Genomic DNA, 15,045 nt, shown 5'->3' with positions numbered 1-15,045 from the left:
CAGAAGATTACCTGTGATGACAGCATCAGATGCCTCCGCTTCAGATCTCCCAGGGAAAGCGTAGCAATGGGCCCTCTCACCCGTCTATCCGTTGCCCCTACCATGTTGTGATGTAGTGGCTACAGGTTGCCCATCACCTCGGCCGTTCTGGTGGCCACCATTACCTCGGCCACCACGTCCTCCAGAATAACGGCCTCTACCATGACCATCTCTACCTCTAACATTTGGAGGTCTGTAACTCTGTTTTGGACAATATCTCTTAATCTTTCCAATCTCCCCACATCCATAGCACTCTCGGGGTTCATGCATAGGTCTCTCAAAGAAGTGTTGACCGGCCGGAGGTGGACCCCCAATTACAGTCTGTAGTGAAGACTGAATGGGTCGAACTGCGTAACCTCCGGAACCCTATCCTCTAGAGTAAGAACTATTAAAATCACCTCCCTTTCGAAACCTCTTTGATGTCGATGCCATGGTGAATTCATCTGGCTTCACTCCTTCCACCTCTACCACGAAATCTACCACTTTTTGGAAGGATTTTGCCGTAGCCGCTACCTGTAAGGCTGAAATCCGCAACTTTGACCTCAACCCCTTCACAAAACGACGAATCCGCTCTTGTGGACTGAAACAAAGTTGGGTGGCATATCTGGATAGTGCATGGAACTTAGCCTCATATGCATTGACCGACATCCTACCTTGCTCTAGGCTCAAGAACTCATCCCTTTTCCTATCCCTCAACGTCCGGGGGATATACTTCTCCATCAACAAGTTAGAGAATGAGGCCCAAGTCATAGGTGGTGCCTCTGTTGGTTGACACTCAATATGCGACCGCCACCACATTTTGGCGTTCGCTTGAAACTGATAAGTCACAAACTCCACACCAAACCGTTCTACTATACCCATCTTGTGTAGTAGCTCGTGACAGTCAACCAGAAAATCATAAGCATCCTCTGATTCAGCACCCTTGAAGACCGGAGGTTTCGATTTCAAGAACTTACTGAAAAGTTCATGCTTATCATTTGTCATTATAGGCCCAGTAGTCAGACGTGGAAATGTGCCTATGTCTAATGAGGCATCCATACGAGGAGCCATAGTGGCTGCATGTTGTACTTCTGAAATCGGAGGTGTTGGCGCAGAAAACACTGGAGGTGCCTGACCTTGATCAGACAACCCACTGAGATAGGCGAGAACCTGATTGATCATCTCTGGGGTAGGTTGGGGTGGCAATCCCTCATTCTGCACTTGTTCATTTTCCACATCCTCCCCTTCTCTTATTACTTCCTCAGTCGGTGGAGGAGCCACTGCCCTAGTATCAGATGGGCTAGGTGCTCGTCCTCTTCCCCTAGAGGACGTCCTCCCACGACCTCTACCACGGCCTCTTGCCGCTGCTCTTCCTCGAGCTACAGCCCCAGTGGCTGGCTCAGACGCACCCTGTCCCGCCGGTGATGGTGTTGGTGTTGGCGTAGTCGTTGCTCTAGTTCTAACCATCTGCGAAAGAGAGTGAAGATGGTCAGATACCAATTTGTATCACCTAGATACCAATTGGATTCAAGTAGTAGCACGAAAGAAAGAAAGAAAGAATTGAATTTTCCCAAAGTCTTATAGCCTCTCAAAGAAAAGTAAAGGCGTCCCCCTACCGTTACTTAAGACTCTACTAGACTCGTTCTTGTGTGATGAGACCAACGAACCTAATGCTCTGATACCAAGTTTGTCACGACCCAAATCCGGGCCGCGACTGGCACCCACACTTACCCTCCTATGTGAGCGAACCAACCAATCTAAACCTTAACATTTCAATATAATATAAACAGAAAGTAATGCGGAAGACTTAAACTCATAAATAAAATCAATAACTATTATTATCCCCAAAATTTGGAAGTCATCACCACAAGAACATCTAGGATCAAATGACTAAACTAAGAGTATTCTAAAAGCTAAAAATACATAAGAAGCTAGTCCATGCCAGAAGTTCAAGGCATCAAGACTTGAAGAAGAAGATCCAGTCCAAGCTAGAAGTATTAGCTCACCCTGAATTTCCGGTATAGTAAGACTGGCTTGAATTACTGTTGAGTCGAAGGCGGCGACACATTTGCTGCACTTCACAAATAAACAAGAAGTAAACATAAAAGTAGGGGTCAGTACAAAACACGGGTACTGAGTAGATATCATCGGCCAACTCAAAATAGAAAACAGTATATATTAGATAATATCATAAAATCAACTAATATCCTTAGCATGCAGCATTTACAATTACCATAACCCTTGGTTACAACACCAAGCTCATCAATGAGGACTCACGCCTCCTCATCATACTCATTTGGGAATTAGGTTCATTAGATTGAATATATTAACATCTTTCAAGATTCTTTATCTTTATTCCCCTCGTGTCGGTACGTGACACTCCGATCCTCATATACTATCCTGGTACCGGAACGTGGCACCCGATCCATATTCTATCCTGTTGTCGGAACGTGACACCCGATCCATATTCTATCCTGGTACTGGAACGTGGCACCCGATCTATATTCTATCCTGGTGTCGGAACGTGACACTCCGATACTCATATACTATCCTGGTACCGCAACGTGGCACCCGATCCATATTCTATCCTGGTGTCGGAACGTGACACCCGATCCATATTCTATCCTGGTACCGGAACGTGGCACCCGATCCATATTCTATCCTGGTGTCGGAACGTGACACTCCGATCCTCATATACTATCCTGGTACCGGAACGTGGCACCCGATCCCCTAATCTCACTACTTTCATTCATCAAGCCTTCTTTTATACCAAGGCATCATCATTAACAAAGTAGATTAGGGTTTCTTTTCAAGATTTGGGATTCAATAGCTTCATCATGCTTATTTATTCATAATTACATAATCACATCATTCATGCAAGCATACAATTAAACATATAGAAGGTTCACAATACTACTAACACATATCATTCGCTATTAAGAGTTTACTACGAATAGCATAAAACCATAACCTACCTCCACCGAAGATTAGTGATCAAGCAAGCAAATTTTCTCCAAAGCTTTGTGTTTCCCCTTCTCGATCGTCTCTCTCTCTATCGATTCCCTTCTCTCTCTTTCTGTTCTTTTCTTTTTCTTATTCCAACCCTCTTTCTTTTACCCTAATTAGTATATAATTAAGAATAAAAGATGGCAATAATACCCCACTAATTAACTTAAGGTTACCTCTTTTAACCCCCAAGTAATTAGACTTATTAACATTAACCCACTAACTTTATAATTAAGGCAAGAATAGTCAAAAACGTCCCTTAAAACGTATCAAGAAATCCGACCCAGACTGGGATTGTGCAGTCTGTGACGGCCCGTCGCGCCTGCGACGGTCCGTCCTGCTGCCCGTCATAGAGTTCAGAGACTCAATTTCTCTGAAGGGTCTGTGACGGTCCGTCCTGCCATTCCGTCACGAAGTTCAGAGAGTCAATTTTCAGTACCCAATTTCAGATTTTCTAAGTGTTTTGAAACGAGACTCTGTGACGGTCTGTCGTGCCCATGAAGGTCCGTCGTGGGGTCCGTCGTTTCTGCCATTTTCTCCAAAATTGAAGTCTGTTGCTCAAAACGACTAAACAGGTCGTTACATATATGTGAGTCATTTATATAACAGCAAGGATACATATGAGTTACTTTCATATAATTAGGGGTATATCAGCTCTAAATATCAAAATAGATAGGTATAGCAACCCCTTTGCACTTTAATTAGTATTTTAATAATAGTTTTTGTGCAAAATGATAAATCTAACTTTGGGCTTAAGCTCTTGTCACTTTTAGTAATACTAGTTTATGGGAACGTACGTTGCACATTTACCTCAAATTACTTGATAAAATATTTGTATTGCAAATAATAAATTTAAATGATACATGTATTATTCGACTTATATATATATATTACCCCCTAAAGCTCAGCTCTGCGAAGGCCTTTCGGAGATTGACCTTTCTTTCTCTTCTTCCCGGTCTGATCGGTCGAGCTCTCGTAATCGATCACTCATATATATATATATATATATATATATATATATTGTATCAGCTCTTATATTATTGTATTAGTTTGAGAAATTTCTATAATTATAAACTTATAAGGGATAAATGATAATTTTACTGTAAAAGCATGTGATTTCTGTCATTTGTTCTATTAAAAATAGGGTCCCTTTAAAATAACAAAATCCAACTTAAAGTTTAAGTTATAATCATCAAACGTAATATACTTAATATTCATACTACTACTGTATCATCATAATCATCATTCATCATTGGTGACGTATTCACACCAAGTATAGAAGTTTCATCCATCATGCAAAATATTCAATCACTTGTTTCTACTCAAACCTAGTTGCATGATTTTTCTCAAAATGATAATATTTTTTGTGTACATTTAAATATTATACGTAGTTGCTAAATTACGTTATATTTTATTAATGTTTAACTAATCAATATTGTATATAAATTGATGAAAATAAAGAAATCTTGTCAATATTTATATATATATATATATATATATATATATATATATATATATATATATATACACTTTTACAAAAATGAGTTAATCCGACATGGCCTGCTATCAACCTATTAGTGGGTTGGACTGGCTGATTTTTGGCCCACAAAACAAATAGGCGAGTCTAACCTGGCCTGTTAAATTCCAAAGCCTATATAAGCTAAGCCGAATGGGGTGGGCAACTCACATTTACAACTTTGATATAAATCAACTCACGAAAAGTAAAATCGAAAAACTAAGCAAATACTCCATAAAAGTTAAATGATTATAAACATATATAATTTTACATTCATGCCCCACTAAATAATAAAACTATATAACCCCCCCCCCCCCCACTAACTAAGTTTGTTTAATTACTCTAATTAGTGTCATATATCGTATGATATCATTAAGGCTGATAATTTCGCTTAATAGTCATATATTGTATTGGTATCATTAAGACTGATAATTTCGCTTAATTGATACTAAATCTGTGTTTGTGTGTATGAGATCAATGAGTAATTTTTCAACAAGAAACCTTGATACCATACAGTATATAATATATATACGTATGCATATCACTAAAACGTTAATGATACCACAACAACATACATATACCCTTATAGTTTTATTAATTAATGGGTAATTTCAAAATAAGAAATCTTGATGATACTATAACAATATACATATACTCTCATAGTATCATTGACTATAAGTATTTTCTGAACAAGAAACCTTAATGATATCAATATGTCACGACCCAAAATCACGAGTCGTGATGGAATCTATATTCCCAACCAATAGGTAAGTCAACCAACATATTTTTAACAAACTTAACTAACAAAGAAGTGAAAAGACAACAATTTCCAAATCTCCAACACTGAGTTCTTATAAGTACGAATGCGGAAAACTAAAAAAAAGTACTACCCAAGAAATGGTGTCATGAGTACAAGAGCTTCTAAAATACGATGCAAGTCTGAAACTAAAAGGCAAATCTAACATAAGGGATATCCTGTCTGAATACTAAATAACAGAATAAGTAAAAGATAGAGGGAGGTGTGGGCCACGGAACAGCAAAGCAGCTCACCACAACTCCAAGAACTTCAAGCCGGACTCAATTTGCTCCACGAGATGTGCTCCTACTCGAAATCGAATCTGCACCACAAAGAGTGCAACAAGCGTAGTATGAGTACGAAACCACGTGTACCCAGTATGTCTCATTGACCGACAACGAAGAAGTAGTGACGGGAGTTTATATAAGAAAATAAGTTCTTAAATTATACAAGTATATATATATATATATATATATATATATATATATATATATATATATATATATATATATATATATATATATATATATATATATATATATTACACTCACTATTTAAGTTTCATCAATAAAGGAAATCAACATTTAATATTTTCCAAACACCAAACGAAACATATAGTCATCAAGAATGAATGATGGGATGAAATGCAATGCAATATGATACCATGTAATGATATGTCTCAGAATACCCAGTACTCACTCAACCGTATATACATGATACTCCTCGGAAATACATCGAGAGTTCATGACCCATGGGGGACTCGCGAGGTCCATATACCGACACAGACGATCTCCACGTGTCTGTGCGGACGATCTCAACGCACTATCATAATATCAAACAATTTTCGCACGGACGATCTCCACGTGCCCAAATTACAATCTTAACATCTCACCATCCCCAGCACGGACGATCTCCGCGTGCCCAACTTATACTCAGTCTCATCTCTATGCATGTGCACAATATTGTTTCAATAGAGGGAATGATGATGCATCTCAATCAATCAATATGAATATAATACATAACCACCTCAATTATCTCAACTATACGGGTGAAATAAATAAAACACAATCACACAAGGAATTCAAGTCAATAATATATCAGCTAATGCCCATATGCTTTGGCATTCTCAAATTTCAGTCCACATTCTATAACAGTATTTTTCCTTTTTATAACACCGGTACTCGTACCAATGCCCGTCACACCATTGATACGAGACCACCATCTTTCCCCCTTACCCCTTGTCTATTTTCATTTTTTTTAATCTTTAATTAGGAAAACGTCCTTCAACAAGTCTAAAAAGTCTTAACATACCTTAGATGCCGAACTTGTGCCACGAATCTTTTAAGAGTTTTCCTTTCCTTTTCGCAAGGTTTCGGAACGTTCCCAATCTACCAATTTTGCAATATTCGTAAGTAAGCAATTTTTGTAGATATTAAAATTATTATATGTCTATCATAGACGCTAAAACCCACTCATATTTTCAACCAACTCCAAATCTTGATATAATTTATATGCCAACTTGTCAAATTTCAAGCCAAGAATTTAACCTTAATTTCTTAAATACACTAAATTTCAATGTTAGATCATATAATATATATCTAATAATTAATTACCTATCTCAATATATCAAAAACTAGTAAATTAATTTTGTAAATAAATAAAATAAGAATAATTTCACCCCTAACGATGCACGACATCAGTCGCAAGCAGCCTGCAATTCTCCTCCAATTTGTCATTCTGTACAGGTGACAATTTGGTCTGTTTGTCACATGCCAATCATTGGCAATCATTGCCCAATGATTGGCTCAACATTCTTTCCCATCATTCTTATGCAACAATTAATTATATAGGAGGGAAATTTGCAGATCAAATTCCCAGATTTTCACAATACGTCTAGCGATTAGGATTTTATTAGACTATCACCTAATAACCACACTAACGTCCCTAGAAATCCCAATCCGTGATAATAAATAAATTCTCAACTCACTATACACTACATCTTACCCATGAAAAAAAAACACCCTTAATAAACAACCTAAGAATATAATAATAACAACAATCTAATGCCCTCTGACAACCTATTTTCATATGTAGAACTGAGAAAGAATGAAACTTTTTTGCGTTTACCTGAGCAATTCTTATTGTTTTTCCTCTCGTTCGTCGCCTACAGTAAGTTTCTGCCTCCACCCCTTTTATTTTCTGAACAAGAGTTTGTTAACCGTGAAACCCCACTAATCTATTATCTATATTACTTATTTAATAAAAGTTTCATCAATTGGGTACTCATAGTTATCTAATAGTTTAAAAATAACCCTTTAAATTTTCAAAAGGAGTCAAACTAGTCCTAGTTTTCAAAACGACCTAGCGGGTCGTTACATCACCTAGCACTTAAACAAATGTTTGTCCTCGAACGTAAAAAGAAAAGAGCTAACCTGAACGCTCAAAAAAATGAGGATATTTACTCCTCATGTCTGCCTCTGTCTCCCATGTAGCCTCCTCCACTGGACGATGCTTCCACTGAACCTTTACTGAAGCAATCTCTTTGGACCTTAGCTTCCGAATTTGCCTATCCAAAATGGTGATCGGCTCCTCCTCAAAAGTCAAATTCTGATCAAGTAACAGTGAATCCCATTGAATCACGTGATCACCACCCTAATGATACTTCTTAAGCATTGAAATATGAAATACAGGATGGACACCTGACAACCCAGGTGGCAAAGCTAACTGATATACCACCTCACCAATACGCTCCACAACCTCGAAGGAACCAATGTACCTTGGACTCAACTTGCCCTTCTTTCCAAATCTCATCACACCCTTCATGGGTGAAACCTTAAGTAAAACCCTCTCTCCAACCATAAACTCCAAATCACGAACCTTCCTATCTGCGTAACTCTTTTGCCTACTCTGAGCCATGAGAAGTCTATCTTGGATCAACTTGACCTTGTCCAAGGACTCCCTCAACAAATCTGTACCCCAGGGTCTAACCTCAAATGCGTCAAACCAACCAATTGGAGATCGACATTTCCTACCATACAAAGCCTCAAATGGTGCCATCTCAATGCTCGAATGATAACTATTATTGTAAGCAAACTCCGCTAATGGCAAGAATTGATCCCAGTGACCACCAAAGTCAATCACACATGCCCGCAACATGTCCTCAAGAATCTAAATAGTCCGCTCAGACTGACCATCAGTCTGAGGGTGGAAAGCTGTACTAAGATCCACCCGAGTACCCAACTCCTTCTGCATAGACCGCCAGAAATGAGATGTAAATTGGGTGCCACGATCTGAAATAATAGATATAGGAACCCCATGCAAATGAACTATCTCTCGAATATAGATTTTGGCTAACTTCTCTGAATTATAGGTCGTCTGAACTGGTACAAAGTGTGCAGACTTAGTCAGTCGATCCACAATGACCCATATAGCATCAAACTTACCCAAAGTACATGGCAATCCTACCACAAAGTCCATAGCAATACGCTCCCACTTCCACTCAGGTATAGGCATCCTCTGTGTCACACCTCCAGGCTTTTGGTGTTCATACTTCACTTGCTGACAATTCAGACACTGGGATACAAAATCTACTATGTCCCTCTTCATACGACACCACCAATAATGTGCTTCAAGTCACGATACATCTTAGTAGCCCCTGGATGAATAGAGTACCTCGAACTATGAGCCTCCTCCATGATCAATCTAGTCAAATCACCTGTACGAGGAACATATATATGACCCTTAATCCTCAAAACTCCCTCACTATCAAGAATTGCAGCCTTGGCTTCTCCTTTTAACACCTTGTCCCTAATCTTACATAAATCACCATCATCAAACTGTTGAGCCCGAATCTGCTCCAACAAGGATGACCTAGCCTCCATATAAGCCAACACCTTACCAGATTCTGAAATATCAAGTCTCACAAAGCTATTGGCCAGGGATTGGACATCCCTAGCTAAGGGACGCTCGCCAACCTGTAACATGGCTAGGCTACCCATACTTACCGCCTTCCGACTCAAGGCATCTGCTACAACATTTGTTTTGCCTGGGTGATAAAGAATAGTCATATCTTAGTCTTTGAGCAACTCCAACCATCTCCTCTGCCTCAAATTTAGATCCCTCTGATTGAATATATACTGGAGACTACGATGATCCATGAACACCTCACAATGCACACCATAAAGATAATGCCTCCAAATCTTTAATGCAAACACCACAGCCGCCAATTCTAAATCATGAATAGGGTAGTTCTTCTCATGAACCTTTAACTGTCTCGAAGCATAAGCTATCACTTTTCCCTTCTACATTAATACACAACCAAGACCAATCCGAAAAGCATCACAATATACGACAAAACCCTCTCCCTCAATGGGTAGGGTCAAAATCGGAGCAGTGGTCAATAAAGTCTTGAGCTTTTGGAAACTAACCTCACATTCGTCAGACCACTGAAAAGTCACCTCCTTCTGTGTCAGTCTAGTTAATGGAGATGCAATGGATGAGAAACCCTCAACAAACCGTCGATAATAACCTGCAAGGCCCAAGAAACTCCGAATCTCAGTAACTGAAGCAGGTCTGACCCAATCTCTAACCGCCTCAATCTTCTTAGGATCCACCATGATACCCTCCTTGGACACTACATGTCCCAAGAATGCTACCGAACTAAGCCAAAACTCACACTTTGAAAACTTTGCATAAAGCTTCTTCTCCTTTAGAATCCCAAGAACAATCCTCAAATGATGCTCGTGTTCCTCCTTACTGCGTGAGTATATCAATATATCATCTATGAAAACAATAACAAAGGAATATAAATATGGTCTGAACACTCCATTCATCAAGTCCATAAAAGCTGCTAGGGCATTAGTCAATCCGAAAAACATCACCAAAAACTCGTAATGACCATAACGTGTTCGAAAATCCGTCTTAGGGATATCCTCCGCCCTAACCTTCAACTGATGATAGCCAGATCTCAAGTCAATTTTGGAGAAAACTGAAGCACCTTGTAACTGATCAAATAAATCATCAATACGAGGTATCGGATACTTATTTCTAATGGTTACCTTGTTCAACTGTCGATAGTCAATACATATACGCATAGATCCATCTTTTTTCTTCACAAATAACACTGGAGCACCCCAAGGAGATACATTTGGTCTAATAAAACCTTTGCTCAACAAATCCTGCAACTGCTCCTTCAACTCTTTCAATTCAGCCGGTGCCATACGATAAGGAGGAATAGAAATAGGTCGAGTGTCTGGCTCCACATCGATACAAAAATCAATATCACAATCTGGTGGAAGACCTGGCAAATCAGTCGGGAATACCTCTGAAAATTCACTCACCACTGGAATAGACTCAAGCATAGGAGTCTCAATACTAGTATCTCGAATATGGGCCAAGTAAGCCAAACATCCTCTCTGTACCAACTGACGAGCCTTAAGGAATGATATCACACCCATAGAAGGATGACTAAGAGTACCTCTCCATTCAACTATAGGAATTCCAGGCATAGCTAAAGTGATGGTCTTGGCATGACAATTTGAAATTGCGTGGTAAGAAGATAACCAATCCATACCAAGAATCACATCAAAATCTATCATTTCTAAGACCTTTAGATCTGCATGAGTGTCATGCCCTATCAAAGTAACAGTACATAAACGATACACTTGATCTACAACTACAGAATCCCTGACAGGAGTAGAAACACGTATCGACAAATCAAGAGACTCACACAATATATCCAAACTAGGAGCAAAATATGTGGACACATAAGAATAAGTAGAGCCTGGATCAAATAATACAGTAGCTGGTCGATGACAAACCGGAATAATACCTGTGATAACAACATCTGAGGCTTCAGCCTCTGGCCTACCTGGAAAAGCATAACAGTGAGAACGACCTCCATCAGATTGTGAACCTCCACGACCACCACCTCGACCAGAAGGAGAACCACTTCTACCTGAATGAGAACCACCTCTACCATTCTGTGCACCACCCCTAGCTGGAGGTTGTGCAGCCCTGGAAGTCGAAACCAGAGAACCCTGATTTAAGCCACCACGTCTGGTCCTAGGGCAGTCTCTCACAAAGTGTCCCATATCACCACACTCAAAGCAACCCCTACGAGAAGCAGGCTGATGAGAGGAACCTGAATGACCAGAATGCCCTCCACGAACTACAGGTCTAGAAGATGAAACCCTGCGAAGTATGTACCGAGCTCGAAGAGTTATGCCCAGCGTAACCAGCCCAGACGCTGGTATAGCAGCATGAATGGGTCTGCTGGACTGAGGGTGATAACCTCTACCCAAGTAACCCCGACTCCTAGACGGAGCACCACCATAATCACCTGATTAACGAGTCCTCTTGCCCTCTCGCTGCTCAAATCCCTCGCGTCGAATCATCTCCAACTCCTTAGCAGCATCTACCACTTTCTGGAATGGAACACCAGAAGCAGCAACCTTAGAAACTCCTAGACGAATTGGAATAATCAGCCCCTTAACAAACCTCCTCACTCTCTCAGCCTCTGTGGGAAGTATCATCGAAGCATGCCTAGCCAAGGCATGAAATTTACCCTCATACTCTGCAACTGACATACCATTTTGCTGCAAACCCTCAAACTCGGCCCTCTTGCGCTCCCTCTCACTGCGTGGAACAAATTTGGATAGAAATACCTGAGTAAACTCAGTCCAGGATAGTGGATGAGATCCAGCTGGCCTACTACTAATATAATCCCTCCACCACTGCTTAGCAGAGCCAGTCATCTGAAACGCTGTGTAGTCAACTCCATGAGACTCCACTAATCCAAGATTATGCAACCTCTCATGACAACTAACTATAAACTCATATGCATCCTCAGCTAAGTCACCAGTATAAGTAGGAGGATTCATTAGTCTGAACCTCCCAAACATCTTTTGCTCATCAATAGTCATAGAAGGCCTGTTCACCAAATGTGATGTCATATCTGGAAACTCCATACTATCCAAACGAGGAGCTACAGCGGCAGCTAGCTGAGTCCTGGGAGTCTGAGAATCTGGAGCAACTATCGGATCTGGAGTTTGACCTCCAACACGGGTCTGTGAGCCATCAGAAGTGACAGGCAAAGCTCCTGTCTGGGCCATCCCCTCTAGGATTCCTAACATACGAGCCAGGGTATCTTGAAGCACTGGGGGAACAATAGTACTGGTTGGAGCCTGAGCTGGCCCATCCCCCTCGACACGATCTTGCACATCCCCATGAAGAACATCTGCATCAGGAGGTACGGTCCTATCATGACCCTGGGTAGCTATTGGTACTTGACCACCCACAGGTGCTGCAATACGGCCCCTACCCCGACCTCGAGCTCGTCCCCTACCTTTACCTCGGATAGGGTTCCCAGAAGCAGGCACAGGATTAGGATCCTGACCACCACTTGCCGACGTACGGTTCCTCGCCATCTGAGAGAGAATGAGATATCAAGATTAGAATTCCTATAAGGTCAAGTGTGCACGATAATGAATAAAAGAACAGAATATTTCCTAAATATCCTATAGCCTCTCGAGGATAGGTATGGACGTCTTCATACCGATCCGCAAGACTCTACTAGACATTGCTCTTGTACTCTTGAGACCGATGAACCTAGGGCTTTGATACCAAATTTGTCACGACCCAAAATCACGAGTCGTGATGGCACCTATATTCCCAACCAATAGGTAAGCCAACCAACATATTTTTAACAAACTTAACTAACAAAGAAGTGAAAAGACAACAATTTCCAAATCTCCAACACTGAGTTCTTATAAGTACGAATGCGGAAAACTAAAAAAAAGTACTACCCAAGAAATGGTGTCATGAGTACAAGAGCTTCTAAAATACGATGCAAGTCTGAAACTAAAAGGCAAATCTAACATAAGGGATATCCTGTCTGAATAATGAATAACAGAATAAGTAAAAGATAGAGGGAGGTGTGGGCCACGGAACAGCCAAGCAGCTCACCACAACTCCAAGAACTTCAAGCCGGACTCAATTTGCTCCACGAGATGTGCTCTTACTCGAAATCGAATCTGCACCACAAAGAGTGCAACAAGCGTAGTATGAGTACGAAACCACGTGTACCCAGTATGTCTCATTGACCGACAACGAAGAAGTAGTGACGGGAGTTTATATAAGAAAATAAGTTCTTAAATTATACAAGTATATATATATATATTACACTCACTATTTAAGTTTCATCAATAAAGAAAATCAACATTTAATATTTTCCAAACACCAAACGAAATATATAGTCATCAAGAATGAATGATGGGATGAAATGCAATGCAATATGATACCATGTAATGATATGTCTCAGAATACCCAGTACTCACTCAACCGTATATACATGATACTCCTCGGAAATACATCGAGAGTTCATGACCCATGGGGGACTCGCGAGGTCCATATACCGACACAGACGATCTCCACGTGTCTGTGCGGACGATCTCAACGCACTATCATAATATCAAACAATTTTCGCACGGACGATCTCCACGTGCCCAAATTACAATCTTAACATCTCACCATCCCCAGCACGGACGATCTCCGCGTGCCAACTTATACTCAGTCTCATCTCTATGCATGTGCACAATATTGTTTCAATAGAGGGAATGATGATGCATCTCAATCAATCAATATGAATATAATACATAACCACCTCAATTATCTCAACTATACGGGTAAAATAAATAAAACACAATCACACAAGGAATTCAAGTCAATAATATATCAGCTAATGCCCATATGCTTTGGCATTCTCAAATTTCAGTCCACATTCTATAACAGTATTTTTCCTTTTTATAACACCGGTACTCATACCAATGCCCGTCACACCATTGATACGAGACCACCATCTTTCCCCCTTACCCCTTGTCTATTTTCATTTTTTTAATCTTTAATTAGGAAAACGTCCTTCAACAAGTCTAAAAAGTCTTAACATACCTTAGATGCCGAACTTGTGCCACGAATCTTTTAAGAGTTTTCCTTTCCTTTTCGCAAGGTTTCGGAACGTTCCCAATCTACCAATTTTGCAATATTCGTAAGTAAGCAATTTTTGTAGATATTCAAATTATTATATGTCTATCATAGACGCTAAAACCCACTCATATTTTCAACCAACTCCAAATCTTGATATAATTTATATGCCAACTTGTCAAATTTCAAGCCAAGAATTTAACCTTAATTTCTTAAATACACTAAATTTCAATGTTAGATCATATAATATATATCTAATAATTAATTACCTATCTCAATATATCAAAAACTAGTAAATTAATTTTGTAAATAAATAAAATAAGAATAATTTCACCCTAACGATGCACGACATCAGTCGCAAGCAGCCTGCAATTCTCCTCCAATTTGTCATTCTGTACAGGTGACAATTTGGCCTGTTTGTCACATGCCAATCATTGGCAATCATTGCCCAATGATTGGCTCAACATTCTTTCCCATCATTCTTATGCAACAATTAATTATATGGGAGGGAAATTTGCAGATCAAATTCCCAGATTTTCACAATACGTCTAGCGATTAGGATTTTATTAGACTATCACCTAATAACCACACTAACGTCCCTAGAAATTCCAATCCGTGATAATAAATAAATTCTCAACTCACTATACACATCTTACCCATGAAAAAAAAACACCCTTAATAAACAACCTAAGAATATAATAATAACAACAATCTAATGCCCTCTGACAAC

Source organism: Solanum lycopersicum, chromosome 1 (genome assembly GCF_036512215.1).
Source record: "Solanum lycopersicum chromosome 1, SLM_r2.1".
NCBI classification, from domain to species: Eukaryota; Viridiplantae; Streptophyta; class Magnoliopsida; order Solanales; family Solanaceae; genus Solanum; species Solanum lycopersicum.
Note: the sequence above shows the minus strand (reverse complement) of the source record.